The sequence below is a fragment of the Rhinichthys klamathensis genome, unplaced genomic scaffold, assembly GCF_029890125.1.
Source record: "Rhinichthys klamathensis goyatoka isolate OS25496 unplaced genomic scaffold, OSU_Roscu_1.1 h1tg000059l_1, whole genome shotgun sequence".
NCBI lineage: Eukaryota > Metazoa > Chordata > Actinopteri > Cypriniformes > Leuciscidae > Rhinichthys > Rhinichthys klamathensis.
In genome coordinates, this window is record NW_026606604.1 from 9147284 (window position 1) to 9164413 (window position 17130).

The window sequence follows — 17130 nt, forward strand, 5'->3', positions numbered from 1 at the left end:
CCAACCACCTGACAGTTTAATGTAATGTTAACCAATAAAGCTAAGTGGTTTCTTAAGTTTGATAATTAATCTGCTAGGTCATGTTTATGACAGGTTGTGTTGTCTTAGTAATGTCAAGTTGTCATGACAAAGACACTGACAGGTTATGATGTATTGGTTTATGTCAAGGTGTCATAACAAAGACATCTCAAACAATGTCATATTTGCATTAAAAAATGTCATAATTGAGCGAATGACACTTAATGACAGTTGTCACAAACATGCATAAAGCTTCCTTCATATTCATAACATGTGTCATGTCATGATTATGACGGTGTCATGTTAGTCTTATGCACACCCCTTCAAGTAAAGTGTTACCACACTGGTACAGTGAGAGATGCAGGCGTTTATGTTCAAGTTTACACATAAAAGTATCATAAAGATTTGTTTAGAAGGCTTTTTATCTTGCTTTTTAAACAACTCAGTTGAGGTTGCTTTTGTTTGTGTGAGATATCAGTTCTGTAAATAAAAGATAATGGTTTCTTCTGGCCTTTGGTGCTCTCTATAACAATACTGACAGCAAACTGTTGCCCTGTTGGCCTACGTCTCTCGCTATCTAAAGCTCATTTACTAAGCTCCACTCCGTCCACATGTTTACCAGCTGAAACATTGCTGTTGAAGACGTGGCCGCCCATCAGCTCCACTTCCCTTCGCTTCATCTAAATTGTCTCACAAACTCTCTGCTTGTGATCAGACAGAATTCAGGCTTGCGGAAAGTTTTCACGCCGCTGGTTTTCTCTCTTCACTTGTCTCTTTTTATTCTCTGTCCTGCCTGCAGTTCTCGGCTCCCTCCTCGCTGTCTTTTTCGATCTCTTATTAGTTTGCCTTCTGTCTTTTCTACATCAACTTTTCATGATGCGATTCCTCTGAGGTTCAGCCCAGCGCATGCTCCTTCTGAGGCCCATGCAGAATTGATGTGCAGGCGGGTCGAGCAGGCTTCCGTCTCCAGCCCCGGTCTTTGATGTATCAGTCCATTCTCAGCCCTGGGCCCAAAGGCACTTGAAAACGTGTTTTGTTATTGATTACTGCCAGTGATTCATCATCAAATGTGTTAAAATTCACAAAAAGAAAATTTCGTTATACATCACTCAGAGAATTGATCCATTGAATTTTCACCGAAACTAAACTTCTCTGCATCCTAGAAACTAAGAGAATAAAGAAGTTCCGAAACGCACAGTTGGTAGACAAAATTCAGAAGTTAATAATTGGCTAGTGTGGATTTGAATTCAAGTGGCTACACTCACAAGACGTTGAATTACAGTATCAGGAAGAGGAATTTACTGAATTGAAATTCTAATTCTAAAACAAAAGTTGCCAAATTATAAACATTGCATCATTAGTTGTGACTAATTATGCCTATTTATGCAGAATACAAAATGTTCACCATTGTACACTGTAGGGAAAAAAATACTATTCCTAATGAGTATTTTTGTCTTATTTTCCATTTAAAGGGATACTCCACTTTTTTTGGAAATAGGCTCATTTTACAACTCCCCCAGAGTTAAACTGTTGAGTTTTACCGTTTTTGAATCCATTCAGCCGATCTCCGGTTCTGGCGGTACCACTTTTAGCATAGCTTAGCATACATCATTGAAGTGGACAAGACCATTAGCATTTCTTAAAAAAAAAATGACCAAAGAGTTTCGATATTTTTCCTATTTAAAACTTGACTCTTCTGTCAGGCAGCGCCTGAAAATAGTTCCGTTGTGTTGAAGGAAGGTGGCCTATTTTCAGGCGCTGTGTCATATTATTACGCCTGCTGCACTCATGGTACGGCAGTAAAGTTTCTTGATTATCGGCTGCCTTTATTCGGCTGCCTTTTTTTCTTTGCACAACACACAGACTTTACAGAATGGCTGAAATAAGCATTCGTTTATGTGTCATACAAAGACGAAGAGAGGCTCCCGGGAGCGCGCGTAAACATCACATCCTTTTGATTTTCCCGGAAAAAAACGTCCCGAGTCCTTCACATAAAATAGACATAGGGCCCTATTTTAACGATCTGAAACGCAAGTGTCAAAGCGCAAAGCGCAAATAACTTTGTGGGCGGATCCCGGCGCTGTTGCTATTTTCCTGGAAGGATAAATGCCTCTTGCGCCTGGCGCAAATCTAAAAGGGGTTGGTCTGAAGTAGCTTCATTATTCATAGGTGTGGTTTGGGCGTAACGTGAAATAAACCAATCAGAGCGTCATCTCACATTCCTTTTAAGAGCAGGTGCGCATGTTGCATGGCGGATTGCTATTATAACGGCGGATTTACCAGGCGCGCGCCAGGAGCGGTTCACAGCCGAGGAGACCGACGTTCTTGTCAGGGCAGTGAAAGACAGAGAAGTGACGTTGTATGGGGATGGGAGAAACCCACCCAAATCAGCGTCGGTTAAACAGGCGTGGGAGGAAAAAAACTAAATTTTTTACATCTTCATGGACACCACAATGATTTCCCTCATGTGTTAATATTTTTCCTTGTTATAATGTATGATTTGCAAAAATAAAAACTGCTGCATCTGTGTTGATGAGAGAATCAAAGTGTATGCGCGTTGTGCACCCGCTACATTATGGCCAAGCATGCGCGCTTAAAATAGCATAATGAACAACGCGCAACGCGCCACTGACTTTAGACTAGGTTTTTTCTGGTCAGTGGCGCAATTGTTTTATAGAACAGCAAAATAGCATGAGGGAAAGTTTGCGCCGGAACACGCCTCCTCTTTGTGCTGAACCGCCCCGGGGAGCGCAAGTGTATTTCTTAGTTAACCGACGTGTGTCTGTGGAGGGAAAAGTCCGCTTTGCGCGGGTGCAAAATAGGAATGATACATGCGTCAGTGTACAAAGTCATTTGCGCTGGGTGCAAGATAGAGCCCATAGAGTTCATAGACAACCTAGTAGGAAGTCAGTTCTTTGTATTTATCTGTGAAATTTACAAGCGATTTCTGAGTGAAAATTGTTTCAATGTAAATCCTACACCATTTTTTTCAGTGAGTACTACAGTATACTTACAGTAATATGTGAATTAATAACTTTGCATCCGCATTCTAAATTTGAATTATAATTCAGCATTCTGTTTGCAGCCTCAATTCAAATGCAAAGCCTTCTGAATGACACACCCTCCTGTTTTGCAACTATCCTTATTGTCAATTACCTGAAATCAAGTGCTATGGTGTACATGCAGCCGGTACCAGCGACAGGAAGTGGGTGGATTTTGTGAGAGGATTCCACCAGAGAGGATTTTGTAAGAAATTATTGTCACTTTCATCTCGTCTGACTGTGTCTGTTCTCCTGGAAAACTCTGGTTTGTTTGATTCTGGCAGTTCTTGGTTCAGACCAAGTGCTTTGTGACCTTGAAATACTCAATTGTGTATAAGCTGAAAATAAAAAGAGAGAGTGCAGACAGAGCAAAAGCTATGCAGGCAACAATGTACCATCAATTAAAGGAGGGCTTTGTTTATCTGAAGCAACACATCTATTTGCGCGTTGTGGTGGCGCCCTAAAAAGCAATGAAATTCTAATTTGTTTCTTATGTTGTAAGTGCATTAAACCTGAAGCTAACACAGTATCCTAACCTAGAGCAATTCAACAAGTTTATAATTTCTCTGTCCTTATTGATTTTAACATATTTGGACCAATGAGATTGATGCAGAATGCAACACAATTACATTACATATTTAAAGAGGCCATTTTAGGCCCTTTTAAAAAGTCTTGATTTAGTTTTTAGGTTTACTAGAATATGTTTTCATGCTTGAATGTTCAAATCACATATTTTACACTGTTGCAGCACCTCTTTTCCCAGTCTGTCAATAACGGGCTGTTTAGTTCCTGTCTCTGAAGCTCCTCCTTCAGTGTGCTCTGATTGGTCAGCTGGACCAGTGTGTTGTGATTGGTCCACCAATTTGAGTGTGTTTAGGAAATGTCCCGCCTCTTATCATAACCGTGAGTTTCAAAACACTAACTAACTCGACCAGGCCTCGTTCCTGTTTTGTTTGTGCCTTGGGCGGGAATTATTTAAAGGGATAGTTCACCCAAGAATGAAAATTATGTCATTAATGACTCGCCCTCATGTCGTTCCAAGCCCGTAAGACCTCCGTTCATCTTCGGAACACAGTTTAAGATATTTTAGATTTAGTCCGAGAGCTTTCTGTCCCTCCATTGAAAATGTATGTACGGTATACTGTCCTTGTCCAGAAAGGAAATAAAGACATCATCAAAGTAGTCCATGTGACATCAGTGGATTAGTTAGAATCTTTTGAAGCATCGAAAATACATTTTGGTCCAAAAATAACAAAAACTACGACTTTATTCAGCATTGTATTCTCTTCTGGTTCTGTTGTCGATCCACGTTCAGTGACGCTGCTGACGTAAGACGCTTACGGGCTTGGAACGACGTGAGGGTGAGTCATTAATGATATAATTTTCATTTTTGGGTGAACTATCCCTTTAAATGAGGAATATTGTGACGTGTTCGTTCCTGTAATTAAACTCAAGACTACAAACGAGGCGTTTCAGGCAGTTCAGAAACAGTGACACTTATATAAAGAATAACTCCCTTTGGAGTGACTATGTAACTTTGCAGACCTTTTTCATGCTCAAACAGCAACATTACACGTAAAGAAAGTTGAATTTTTTTTAAAAAGCATAATAGGATACCTTTTATTTAATTACATTTAATTGAAAAAAATGAGGATTGGATTATCATTCAAAATCCTCTGGAAAGGTGTCAACTGTTTGTTTTACCATACCAATGTTTTTCTACAATTTGACTTCATGTTAGAGCTTTATTAAATTTGCAAAAGCGAGCATGAGCAAGCGTTACACACTGTGTCGTTTCAAGGTTACAACACAGAGCATAATCTTATGAACAACCTCGCACGCTCGCATTGTGTCTTAACATTCAACATCATGCCTTCAAGATCTGGCCTGTTTTTTAATGAGGTCTTGGTAGATACTGGATATGAGGAATTGAGTTCTTCAGAACTCCTCTCTATGGTCGGCTGAACTCGCTGAGGCTTGAAGAGCTCGTCGTATTTAAAGTCCCCTCAAAACAGAGAGGATTTAGAAAGCTGAAGTGTCATGGATGTGTTGTTCCCCGAGAGTCATATTACAAACCACAGGGGTGCCATCCGGAGAACATTATGGCATAATATGAAGATATGATACACACTTTAGTAATGCCATTTCAGATTAGGCGTAACTGTGAGGATGGGTTTGAAGGGGGGAATATAATGGAAAAGCGGATTTTCTGGAATAAAAGAGTTTGATGTATATGTAATGGGGTTTCAAACCGAGCGCCACAAGATGGCGCAAGATGGGGTCCCATTTGAGATAGAAACTTTTTTTTCCACCAAATTTTAGGGCTGTCAGAGTAAATGAGTGAGTTTAGATTGATTAATAATGCTTAACATGCTATTTAATGAAACTAAAGCCTTATTGGGATGCTATTAGTTTTAAATGGGCGAAGTGGGATAATGTAATAATTAATAGAGCTTCTCCGTGATTTTAATCCTGTTCAAATCATCCACGTCAGTCATTTTTCCAGGAATAGCCTGCACATTCCCATGCCGTTAAGAGTATACTATCTATAAAGTAGCCTGGGAAAATACCCACAGGAATGTATTGGTAAAAAAGCCTGTGAATCATCTTTCAGTGGCCCAACTTGAGTTTGAGTAAATGATGACAGAAGTTTAATTTTTTTTTTTTGTGTGAGCTATCCCTTTAAAAACTGTATATCAATAATTGGTTATCCAATGTAAAAATCCAGGCTTTAGTTGCATACCCAATAGCAGGTCTGATTTAAACAAAAAATAAAGACTTGTAATGTTAGGCTTTGTATGTTAAGCCTAACCCAAAACCACTGATCATCCATATTGACTAATTAATCATCAGATCATCCGCTGACCACAGGCTCGGTGTTCATGTCTACGCAAACCCATAAATCAATTAATTCCTGTCAGGCCATCCGCTTTGTTTAACGGCTGCGTTACGGCACCAAACAAACGTGAAGAAAACCATTTTCCATAATTAGCAGTAAGCTGCTTAGCAGAGTAAAACTGAAGGCTTTTAAATTCCATCTGCCACATTCAATGCGCCTTCACAACACTGGGTCAATTTTGAGATCAATTTGCATATGCATGTTCCCCATTGTTTGCATTTCAATATGATTTGATGATGCATTACATTTGCTGGTGTTTCAGATTCACTTTGACAGTCGGTGAATGGCAAGAGCTAATAAATAATTAATCAATTCAGCCATGCTGAGAGCGTGGCATCACTCCAAAGTTTTAACAGAGAAAGATAAAACCATTAAGAGCTCATGCAAGGGGTTGGAGAGAACACAAGTATATGTTCACTAAGCCATCAGAAGTTATTTATCAGCAAAACCCAGTTAGGTGTCGAGGCCTAAACTCTAGATATAGCTTAAATACAGAACGGCTGCTAGAAAATGATATCAGTCTGATGGTTAGGTCAATTAAGTAAATATATATGTGTGTGTGTGTGTGAGTGAAGATATATTAACATTTTGTTAAGACGTTTCAGTCTCTGCAAACACACGAAAAAAAAGTGCTGGCTACACTGTAAAAAAAAAAAAACGTTAAATTTACAGGAAAACCCTGGCAGCTGTGGTTACCAGAGTTTTCCTGTTAAAAATACGGTAGCAACGTTTTAGGTTTTACAGACTTTTAACCGTTTATAATTTTACAGCAATAAACCGTATTTCATTATCTGATATAATGTTAATTTACTGACCTTTTGAAGTATTAATATCTGTTTTTTTCCATTGTAATACACTGACAGCCAACAATCACAGCAGTGATCAGAGTCAAATGGTCAACCAAAGCTCATCATAAGCAGCTCTTCCACAAGAAATTTAATACTAATATATAGAAGCTGCACAGTGTCATTCACACAAACATTAAACACCATCATGGTAACATGTTGAAATTTAAAAAATGCAATAAGCATTAATTTAACAACATTAAATGTAACATAAAACCCTGATGTACATAACTGATTAAAAAAAACTAAGAAAATTATGAAGAAACAGTTATTTAAAATACATCAAATGTGAAGTGTCACGCAGGGAATTGTGGGAATGTCAATTTACATTTTTTCACTGTAAATTATACAATGACTTGTTCTTTTTCACTTCCAAAAACTGTACAGTAAACATTAAATGTAACATTAAATGTACCATTATATATATCACAGTTATTTACCGTATATAGTAAGGAAACTTTCTGTTAACCAATTAACAGTTTTTCACTGTAGCATTTGTACCGTCTTTTACCGTTAAAATCACGATAATTTTTTACAGTGTATCTTAAGTCTCCATGAAATCAAAAATGAAATAAAATGATTTATCCGTGCACATCATTATTGTTTTTTAAATGTCTTTGAAATCTTTAATCAAAATAACTTCCCCTCCCTTTTGCATCTTCTCTTCTCTGATGACATGTTTACTGGCGCAACCTGTCACTCACATGAGATCCACCAATTGCAAACCACAACCATCCAATCAATTCCCCATGGACAAAAATCAAGCCCCGCCCTACATTTGTTCTTGCTCGAGAAGCCGTTTCACTCAGGGAAGGAAAGACTATCACGACTTCTGTTTCATGCCAACTTTAAAACTTTTCAGTGTCTGCGATTCTGCGAACGGCTATGTGTGCCGGAACCAAGCTTAACATTCGAATACCTACAATTACTAACACGATCACATTGCTATAAAACAGCAAAGCTACGAGGGCTTTTATTGTATTTTACATTTCACTTTCTTATCTTTATTGAGTGAACATAATCATTGTGAGACGCCGCCTCGCTCTTCCTTCGGGTCGTCCTGAGCTCATGAGCGCAGGAAATGGGAATCTAAATGAATTCACATTCGCTCTAAGCCGAATCTTCAAAGCTGAAATGAGTTCCCATTCGTGGTGCAGACTGATCTCATGAAATGGCGTATGTATGACACGCCAATTCGTATTTCCATTTTTGGCGTGCTATCAACACGCATAATCGCTTTTCAGCGTGTTTATCAACGCCTTTGACTTAACGTTATATAACTGTATTATGTATATATAAATATATGACCTACCCCAACCCCGTCCCTAAACCTACCCGTCACTGGGGTTAATACCATTTATGAGTCTTCTCCTACCATCCTAGGAAAAGAAATATCGCTCCACAGATGTAGATATAGATTTTGCTTCGTTTCGCTCGGACATTTAACGGCGTACACATACACGCGGAATCACTCGGAGACACGCAAAAGATTTCGGCGTGGACATACACGCGGATAGCTCAAAATGCGTATAGATAACACGCCACTTGAATTGAAAGTGGCGTGTATGTTTACGCAAAGTCATGATGTCATGTTGCGTGGTGAATCTATCAATATGTAAATCAGCAGATGGCGACGGCCAGCAGAGAACGCAGCGCTGATCACTCCAAAAGAGGTCCAGATATGAAACCGACGCTCCGAGATGAAGGTGTCTTTAGTGTCGTCCTCCAGGTTTCAGTGCTTCATTTATGCAGGACGGTGATATGAGAAAGTTCCAGACTGTTTCATATATCACACTTAATCAGGGAGAGTGAAACGCTTTATGCCAGCAAGCGTAACGGAGCGTCATATGAGCGTGACACGCTGAATATTTCATGTGGAATTTTCCGTACTGTGTTCCAAACACTCCCGGAGTGTTTTCTTCACTTTGCTGGCTGTGAAGGGAATTACTAGATGCAATTGCCATTACCACAAAACAAACACAGGCAATAAACAAGGCTGTACTTTGATTGTCAAAGCACAGTTCTGCCATTGCATTAAACAACAGTAGTTGTTATGTTATCTAACGGGTATTGTGGATAATCTCTCTTGAATGAAAGGACATTGGCCTGCCGTGTTATTTACGCAGACTGGATCAATGACATCGACTCTATTATACAATTAAGAACTAGATCCAAGTGTTTAAAGGGATAGTTCACCCAAAAATTAAAATTCTGTCATCATTTCCTCACCCTCGATTGTTCCAAACCTGTATGAGTTTCTTTCTTCTGCTGAACACAAAATATATTTTGAAGAATGTCTGAAACCAAACAGTTGATAGGCCCAATTGACTTCCTTTTGGCAGTCAATGGGGTCCATCAACTGTTTGGTTAATCTTCTTCAAAATATCTTCTTTTGTGTTCAACAAAAGAAATAAATTCATACAGGTTTGGAACAACTTGAGGGAAAATAAATGATGAATGAATTGGTGGGTTCATATGTAATGACAGAATTTGGGTGAACTATCCCTTTAACTCCCATTCAAATGACTATGTGACACTTTTATGGTATATGGAACCAATGGACTTTATGCTTACTGTAAACCCTAACGCTCAAAATACTTAATTGGTTTGAGTAGGAAAAACTTAAATTAAACTAATTAGTTCAGTCAAATTAACTTTTATGAGTATTTAGCACTTTCTTTTTCTTTCAAGTTTACAGAATGGATATATTTTAAGTAAACTGAACCGTTTCATTGTTTTGAGTTTTATGAAATTATTTCTTTTAATTTAGACGAACTTAAGTTTAACTGAAACGGCTGGGATGTATATTTCCCAGCATGCTTTGGCGATGGCACTCGAAAGGGAGAGTAAATGCTAAAATTAAGTGTAATACAATGTTTTTTTGTGCAAGATTAATGTTAAGCGGGTGATTTAGTAATGATTAATGTTTCGTTATGCTAATTTAGAAGAATTTCTGTTAATGTTGGTTTTAGGATAGTTACCATCATGGTGACAAGTGGTGCATGAGCTTGATTTGAGAGCTAATAAAACCTTTATATTGCTGCAAGTGTTACTGTATAGCATACTATTGTTAAGATGTTAACAAAATCGCTAAGTTAGCTAAGTTTATACTAATAAAAGTGTTCACATTGAGATTACATGAAATTTTAAGTTAAATGTATGAATTAGTGTACTCAAACATTTCAAGTTAAGAACAATTCAAATGTACAAATACAAAATAAAAATATGTCAGTTCTGCTTCCTTAAACTTTGAATTTCTTAACTTAAAAAATTTGAGGCAACTGATTGCCTCACATTTTTTGAGTTGTGCCAACTTATTCGGGTTTACAGTGTTGTATTGTGTTGTTTTACGTTCCTGGTAGAAATTCTAAATACACTTCATTTATTCACTTTATTTCTGTTGTCGTCTCATCTTTTAAAACACTTCCCATACTCTCACAGTTTAATCTGACCCCATTTTTATCTACTCCACCGATTAGGCCGATTGTTACAGTGCAACAAAAAAGCAGCAAGTAATGTTATTAATAATCCATATGTTCACAATCTTCTTCCAATGTCTAAGTTTAAGGAATGTCAACCATGCAAAAATGCTGTACTGAATAATAGCATGGTGATTTTAGCCATAGGAACAATTTGAAGTGTGATATTGCTTTAACACAGTTCTACATAATTCAAATATTTGATTAACTAATACAAAATTATATATATATATGCAATTTTGCTATATGATTTATTATTGTATTCATATAATAATCCTTTCATTATGATTGTTGCTGATGTTTGCCAACATTGTTGATGTTGCCAGTCGCAGATTCTTTTTTTTTTTTTAGCAATCTCTTAAAACCACGAAATGTAATATTTTCTATTGTTTCCTCTCTGCTGCCTTTGATTAAACCTAACTGATGCCTTTTAGTTTAATAAACCAATTATTATGGTTGAAATAACATTTAAGCTGTTTCAACACTGTCTGTACACGACACAGAGCATCCGATAACCACTGAACACTAATGAGTGAAAGATTGGCAAACGCGACACTATAGCATTCAGACTATGTCCAAACAGTCTGGCCTTGGGTTCAGTCACTGTGAATAAAACTATTCCTTGCATTACGATTGGACTCTAATTAATGTCAAATGCTCCATTTGCAGTAGCTTCAATTCAGTTCTCCTAGAAAATAAGGCACTACATTTTCCTCAGGGGTCAAAGGTCATTACTTTATGGACTATTAAGGGTCAAAGGTAATGATAATTACACTCACCAATCTGTATTCAGCCACAGAATAATTATGATGTTCAGTCATCGGAGCAATTGCTTAATGAATACTTTGAATCATTCACACGCGGCTAGAGATGCAATTTATATTTGCAAAAATCTCAGCTCTGACACAGAAAAATTGCAGTCTGAAGGGTGTGATGTGTTTGTTTCTTTTTTTATTTATGATTGAAAGTGTGGACAGAAATGTAAATGTCATAATATAAATTGTAAAAGGTGAAAAAGAAACCTTCCAGCCTAAATTACGAGACGTCTTGGGACTAAATCCTTTCTTGTTTCCTTTCTTCCTTTTTTATTCTTTACCTGGAAAGACAGATCACGTCTGTCTACTTGTGAAGTTATTATCCGTATGCTTTTATGGCATTGGCTCGACAGAAGCCAGTGTTACTTTGCCCAATAATATTTCCCACAATGCACTGCTCAAATGCATTGAGGCTTCATCTGCCATGTGCTACTTTTATCCCTAGTGACCCTTCAGAGTTTGAGAGGCACTTAAATTCATAAAATCTTCAAGTGTTGACTGAAACCGACAGACTTGTGAGAAAAACAACTTTTTCTTGTTTACTTGAACTTATTCCGATATTGGTTGTTTATGCAGGGAATTTCGTTGTTTCCAGATAGGTATAGGATCATCCACAATCTCTCTCGTCACATATTTATATAGGATTTGATGGGAATATGATCCTTAAGCGTCTGGACTTTACATTGAGGGCTTTAAGTGTGGTCTCATTTCTTTCAGATCTATTTGATCAATTGATCAAAACACAACCACACTGAGAATTAATGACAGTGAATAAATGAAATCTAGATTAAATGATAACTGTATGTGAACCAGAAACCTTCAGGAACACTTTCAGAAAGAGGAAACGAAATGAATGAAGGTGGACGAGAATTGACTTTCCGAGGCTTAGGGCATTGATTAAATGAAATCCCGGTCTGATTATGGCAGAATGGGATTACATGGATGAAAAGCCAGGAAAAGGAAATGCTGGTTGCTCATACGGTGATTGACTTTTCACAGCTGTACTGATGACTATTCAAACACAACAACAAGAGGATGAAAACCAGTGGATAACAGTAATGAAATATGAGAACTTTCTTATTTCTTACTTTCTCTTCAATAATAACTTTTCATACTTTTCCTAATCATGCAACCAGTATACACGCACTAACGTTCAAGAGTTTGGGGTCGGTAAGATTGTTTTGTTTTGAAACGCATTCTCATCCTTTGGCGTCATATAGGTGACGCCATATGACATTTCGTCGAAATCTTACGCACATGGCATCCTTTAGCGTCAATATAACACGCACTGTTATGGGTAGGTTTAGGTCTGGGGTAGGGTTACGGTTATGACGCCTTGGGATCTGCGTCTCATATTCACGCTAAACGATGCCATGTGCGTCGGATTTAGACGAGCGTCACCCATATTGATGCTAAAGGATGCCATGTGCGTAAGATTTCAACGAAATGTACAAAGCGTCACATGTATGACGCCAAAGGATGAGAACGGGCTGGAAATTAATACAGTGACTGTAAAGACTTTTACATTGTTACAAATTATTTATATTTCAAATAAATAAAAATTCTTTCTACTCACCAAAGAATCCTGAAAAAAAATGTATAATGGTTTTTACAGCACAACTGTTTTCAACATTGATAATACCGTAAGAAATGTTTCTTGAGCAGCAAATCAGCATAGAATGATTTCAGATCATGTGACACCGAAGGATGGCGGAGTAATGGATGAACTTGAAAGTTCTAAGTTATGAACAAACGCTCTTTCAGTAGAATGTTCACAAAATGCTATTTACATGGAATGTTTTTGTTGGACGTTCATCTAACGTTTTTCAACTTGACCATTCAAAAGTAACATTCCCATAATATTTGCAAAATTATAAAACAGAATGTTCGTATAACCAATAAAAAAAGGTTTTAAAACATTTAAAAAACTGAACGGTTAGAAAGTATGGAAGCTTGTTTCCGCCACAGAATGAAAAATAAAAATGGTAATTGCGACTTTTTATCTCACAATTCTGACTTTTTTTCTCAGAATTGCGAGATAGAAAGTCAGAATTTTTTGATATAAAGTCGCAATTGCGTGTTATAAAGTCGGAATTACGAGATATAAAGTCAGAATTGCGAGATATAAAGTCAGAATTGCGAGATATAAAGTCAGAATTGATATAAAGTCGCAATTGCGTGTTGCAAAGTCAGAATTGCGTGAAATAAAGTCGCAATTGTGTGATATAAAGTCAGAATTGCGAGATATAAAGTCAGAATTGCGAGATATAAAGTCAGAATTGATTGATATAAAGTCGCAATTGCGTGTTATAAAGTCAGAAATGCATGATATAAAGTCGAAATTGCGTGTTGTAAAGTCAGAATTGTGAGATATAAACTATTCTGAGAGGAAAAAAGTTAGTCTTTTATTTTTCCTTAGAATTGGCATGATAACTCGCAAATGCGAGTTTATATCTCACAATTCTGAGGAAAGATGTCAGAATTTCGAGATATAAACTCGCAATTATGTGTTATAACGTCAGAATTGCGAGATGTAAACTCGCAATTGTGAGAAAAAAGACAGAATTGTGAGATTTCTATCTCGCAATTGCGACTATTTCTCAGAATTGCGACTTCATATCTCGCAATTTTGAGATAAAAAGTCGCAATTATTATTATTATTTTTTTTAAATTCAGTGGTGGAAACAAGCTTCCATAGGAAAGTTCAGGGAACATTCAGAAATAACGTTTTATGGGTATGTTAATGAGCATGTTAGCAAAACGTTCCGTTAGAATATCATTTCGTTTAGCTTTCATTAACACACTTAAAATCTTCTTTTTTTCTACATGCAATAGAAATAAAAATTCCATCATAACATTGACAAATGATTCTTCAAATAATTGCATACAATTATATAATAATAATAATAATAATAATATGGCCAATCCTCAACATAACACAATCTTCACTCTTCACCACAATGTTAACTCCCAAAACCCACAGGATAAAAACTCTAAAACATAAACACTAAAAAAGTCTCACTCTTTTCTACTTTTACTCAAAACACACTTAATTTCAACATTTATTCTCCTCATTAAGGCCCTTACAAAACATTCCAGGGGTTGGGGGTGAATCCCTTGCTTGAACGAACAAACATGATTCATGTTGTCTCTACACAATTCTCCAGACAAAATTTTTTCTAAAATGACTTTGTGGGGAAAAACCCAACAAACAATTGTCTTCCATTAGTTCATTTTAAGTAACTTGCAGGTAGCATAAATGTATTTTTGAGTAAGCGTTGGCAGAAAACAACGTATTCGTGGAACAGTAGGGCACTGTGTGCACAAATGCATCCGACAGGACACACGGACAGCAGCGGTAAACATCAGCCGTGGCCTGGATTTACTGTACTAATGACAGATGGAGGAAAAACACCCGATGCGCTCTGGAGCGGCAGCCCTGATTCGCATGGATTCTGTGGATTTATGTCGTCTCCGCCTTTTGTCCATGACAACTCCCATTATTTTAGGATCACTAACTGAGACGTAGTCAAATCCCACTGATTCTAAACAAATTGGCCTGGATCAGCCACATTATTTTAGAAGGGCTCATCCTTGCAGTACGACTCCTGCGGGATGAGTCGGATTACATCCGCCCTCCTTTCTGCTCTCCGTTTGCTACTTGTTGTGGTAAAATGTCTCAAACTATGATCATCAAATTCGAATTAAGGAAAATCAAATCCCCTATCATCAATCACACAAATCCTTTCTGCATTAGACCTGTCATGATAGAGCTCAACAGAAATCACACACTTTTTCAACAGCACGGGGTTCAGATGTAGGCTTAATTTCTCATTCATTTTCTACATGAACATTTCAGAAAATTCTGTGGTAAACAATCCTAACCCTTGAACCAAATCAGAGATGGAATTGTGCAACATGTGATTTGAATATTCAAAAACGCAGAAAGACAATAGCCCTACTTCTTATTAAGTGAACGAGCAGACGTGCGTGAATGATTGAATGTGTCAGTTTTTTGTGGTCATAATGGAAAGTCATTTCTAATAAGAAAACACTAATTCTGTATTTCATTTATTAGGTGGCTATAGCAAACATTAGATTCATTTACCTGGTAGCGTTCCCATTCATCTCAATGGCTGCATCCGAAATCAGCGAGATTGCTGTATAAATTTCTTTGAATTTCAATTCTGCTTTAAATTTGAATTGCAATCAAATATGAACAAAGCAGAATGGGGTGTTCTGTGGTCCTCACTTCTTTTTTTTTTAAATGGTCCGCCAATTGAACATCGTTGGGAATTGCTGAACTATAAGAAACTAAGCAATGGGTTTTAGCACAGGCTCCATTTCACCCATTCATGCAGCTTTAATTACTGAACATTATCAGTTCTAATACTGCTCATGTACAGCATAAAAATGCATGAGACGTTACCGGCACGGGCAGAAATATGAGAATCATTCTGCTCACGTTACCTTTCAGCTATTACCAATTATTTCCCCCTGAATAAACACCGTGTCAGAAGAGGAGCCGCAAGGTGCATTTTCCTACAAATTAGTCAGGAAAGGATCTGTCCCCCTCCATACCAGTGACAGAGTAATCGATATTCCTCACTTATTTTAATGTCTAAACCACAGCTACGGACACGAAGAGTCAGTTTGGTATGCAGCGTTGGGTCTTTTGTAACCGCTCAGAGTTGCAGTTCTGTAAGTTTTGAATGTGTCGAGAGAAATGACAATGATATATATTGGCAGATAGTGCAGATGAGTTTAGAAGTCATGGGCTGCGTCCGAAATCGCATACTCTCTTGAGGAGGTACTTATTTTGAATAAGCAATTATTTAACAACCGCTAAAAAAGTATGTCCAATGTTATAGTATGAATGTGTGTAGTATGAATGTCGCCATGTTTTCATTATCATGTGACCCTACAGCCATTCGGGGACTTTTTGCCAACTCTTTTAGTAGGGAAGTATGCGATTTCAGACACAGCCATAAATTCATCCCTGACAGGGCCGATTCTAGGTAAACTAGGCGGTTGCCTATATAGCGCCAACAGTTGAAGGGATGCCAATGAGCGGGGCAGGCGATCTAGGGCTCCAAAATGGCCAGAATCGGCCCTGATCCCAGGAATCCAGGTCCTAGACGTCTGTGTGTTGAAGCTCTGCAAGAAGGTGTAGACTGTTGACTGACTGCGGTAAACCTAGAGAGGGAACAGTGAAAGAGATCTGAGTGCCTTTTTAGTGAACTAAAAGCAAACTTTGGAAAGCACAGTTCACCCCGATACATTACTCAAGCTGTTTGTGAGGGGGGATGTTGTGTGATGTGAAAAAAAAAAAAAAAAATAGAAGCCCTCTAACGTTGTTTATAGCTGCAGTCTAATGCAGAATTTATCACATGGGCTTGTCTAGTGGTTACAAACGCCCCCTATAAAACCCCTAACCCAAGTCACCCCACAGCGTACTTTGTACTACTTCAAACAGTGCTTTTGGCTTTCTACATGCACAGCAATCAATGCAGATGATAACAATTCAGAATTTCATAGAGACTAAGAAACTAGTCAAAAAAACCCTAGAAACTGCCATAGCAGCATAATAACATCCACTCAGAACAGAACACCCTATAGAGTGAACAGTCGGGTTCCAGAAGTAAAAAAAACTCCAATCATTTTCTCCATAGGGAAATGGATTTAATGATAACTTTTTTAAACCTTTAAAGACAGCCCTGCTGTGACCTATGAGGTTGTTAAATCATGGTATTTGCTTCTGCTTAAACCGTCAGCCTGCATTACTTCATCTTATTTTTTTAAATAATTGTATTTTACAACAGAATTCCTACAGAAAAACTACATTACCCTTGATGCTGTATAGAAAATAACACCAATCAGTCTAAAAACGCAACACGCTCCAAAATAGCTCTTTAGCTCCTCCCACTCCCATGAAGCACTGCGAATGACTTAATCGAGTCGATCTCCCTACACTCTCAAAACACTAAAATGTTCGTATATGTATGCATATTTTCCAATAAACTTAATATGTAT

The 17130-nt window shown here is 37.6% G+C and overlaps 1 long non-coding RNA gene across 1 annotated transcript; it reads right to left on the minus strand.

The window, feature by feature from the left end:
• Window positions 1–11225: 11225 nt before the first annotated feature.
• On the minus strand, window positions 11226–12283 carry LOC130083801 (uncharacterized). Its single transcript, XR_008806872.1, has 2 exons — window positions 12141–12283; window positions 11226–12086 (listed from the first exon to the last, which is right to left on the minus strand). It is a non-coding gene; the product is annotated as an uncharacterized LOC130083801 (long non-coding RNA).
• Window positions 12284–17130: the final 4847 nt, after the last annotated feature.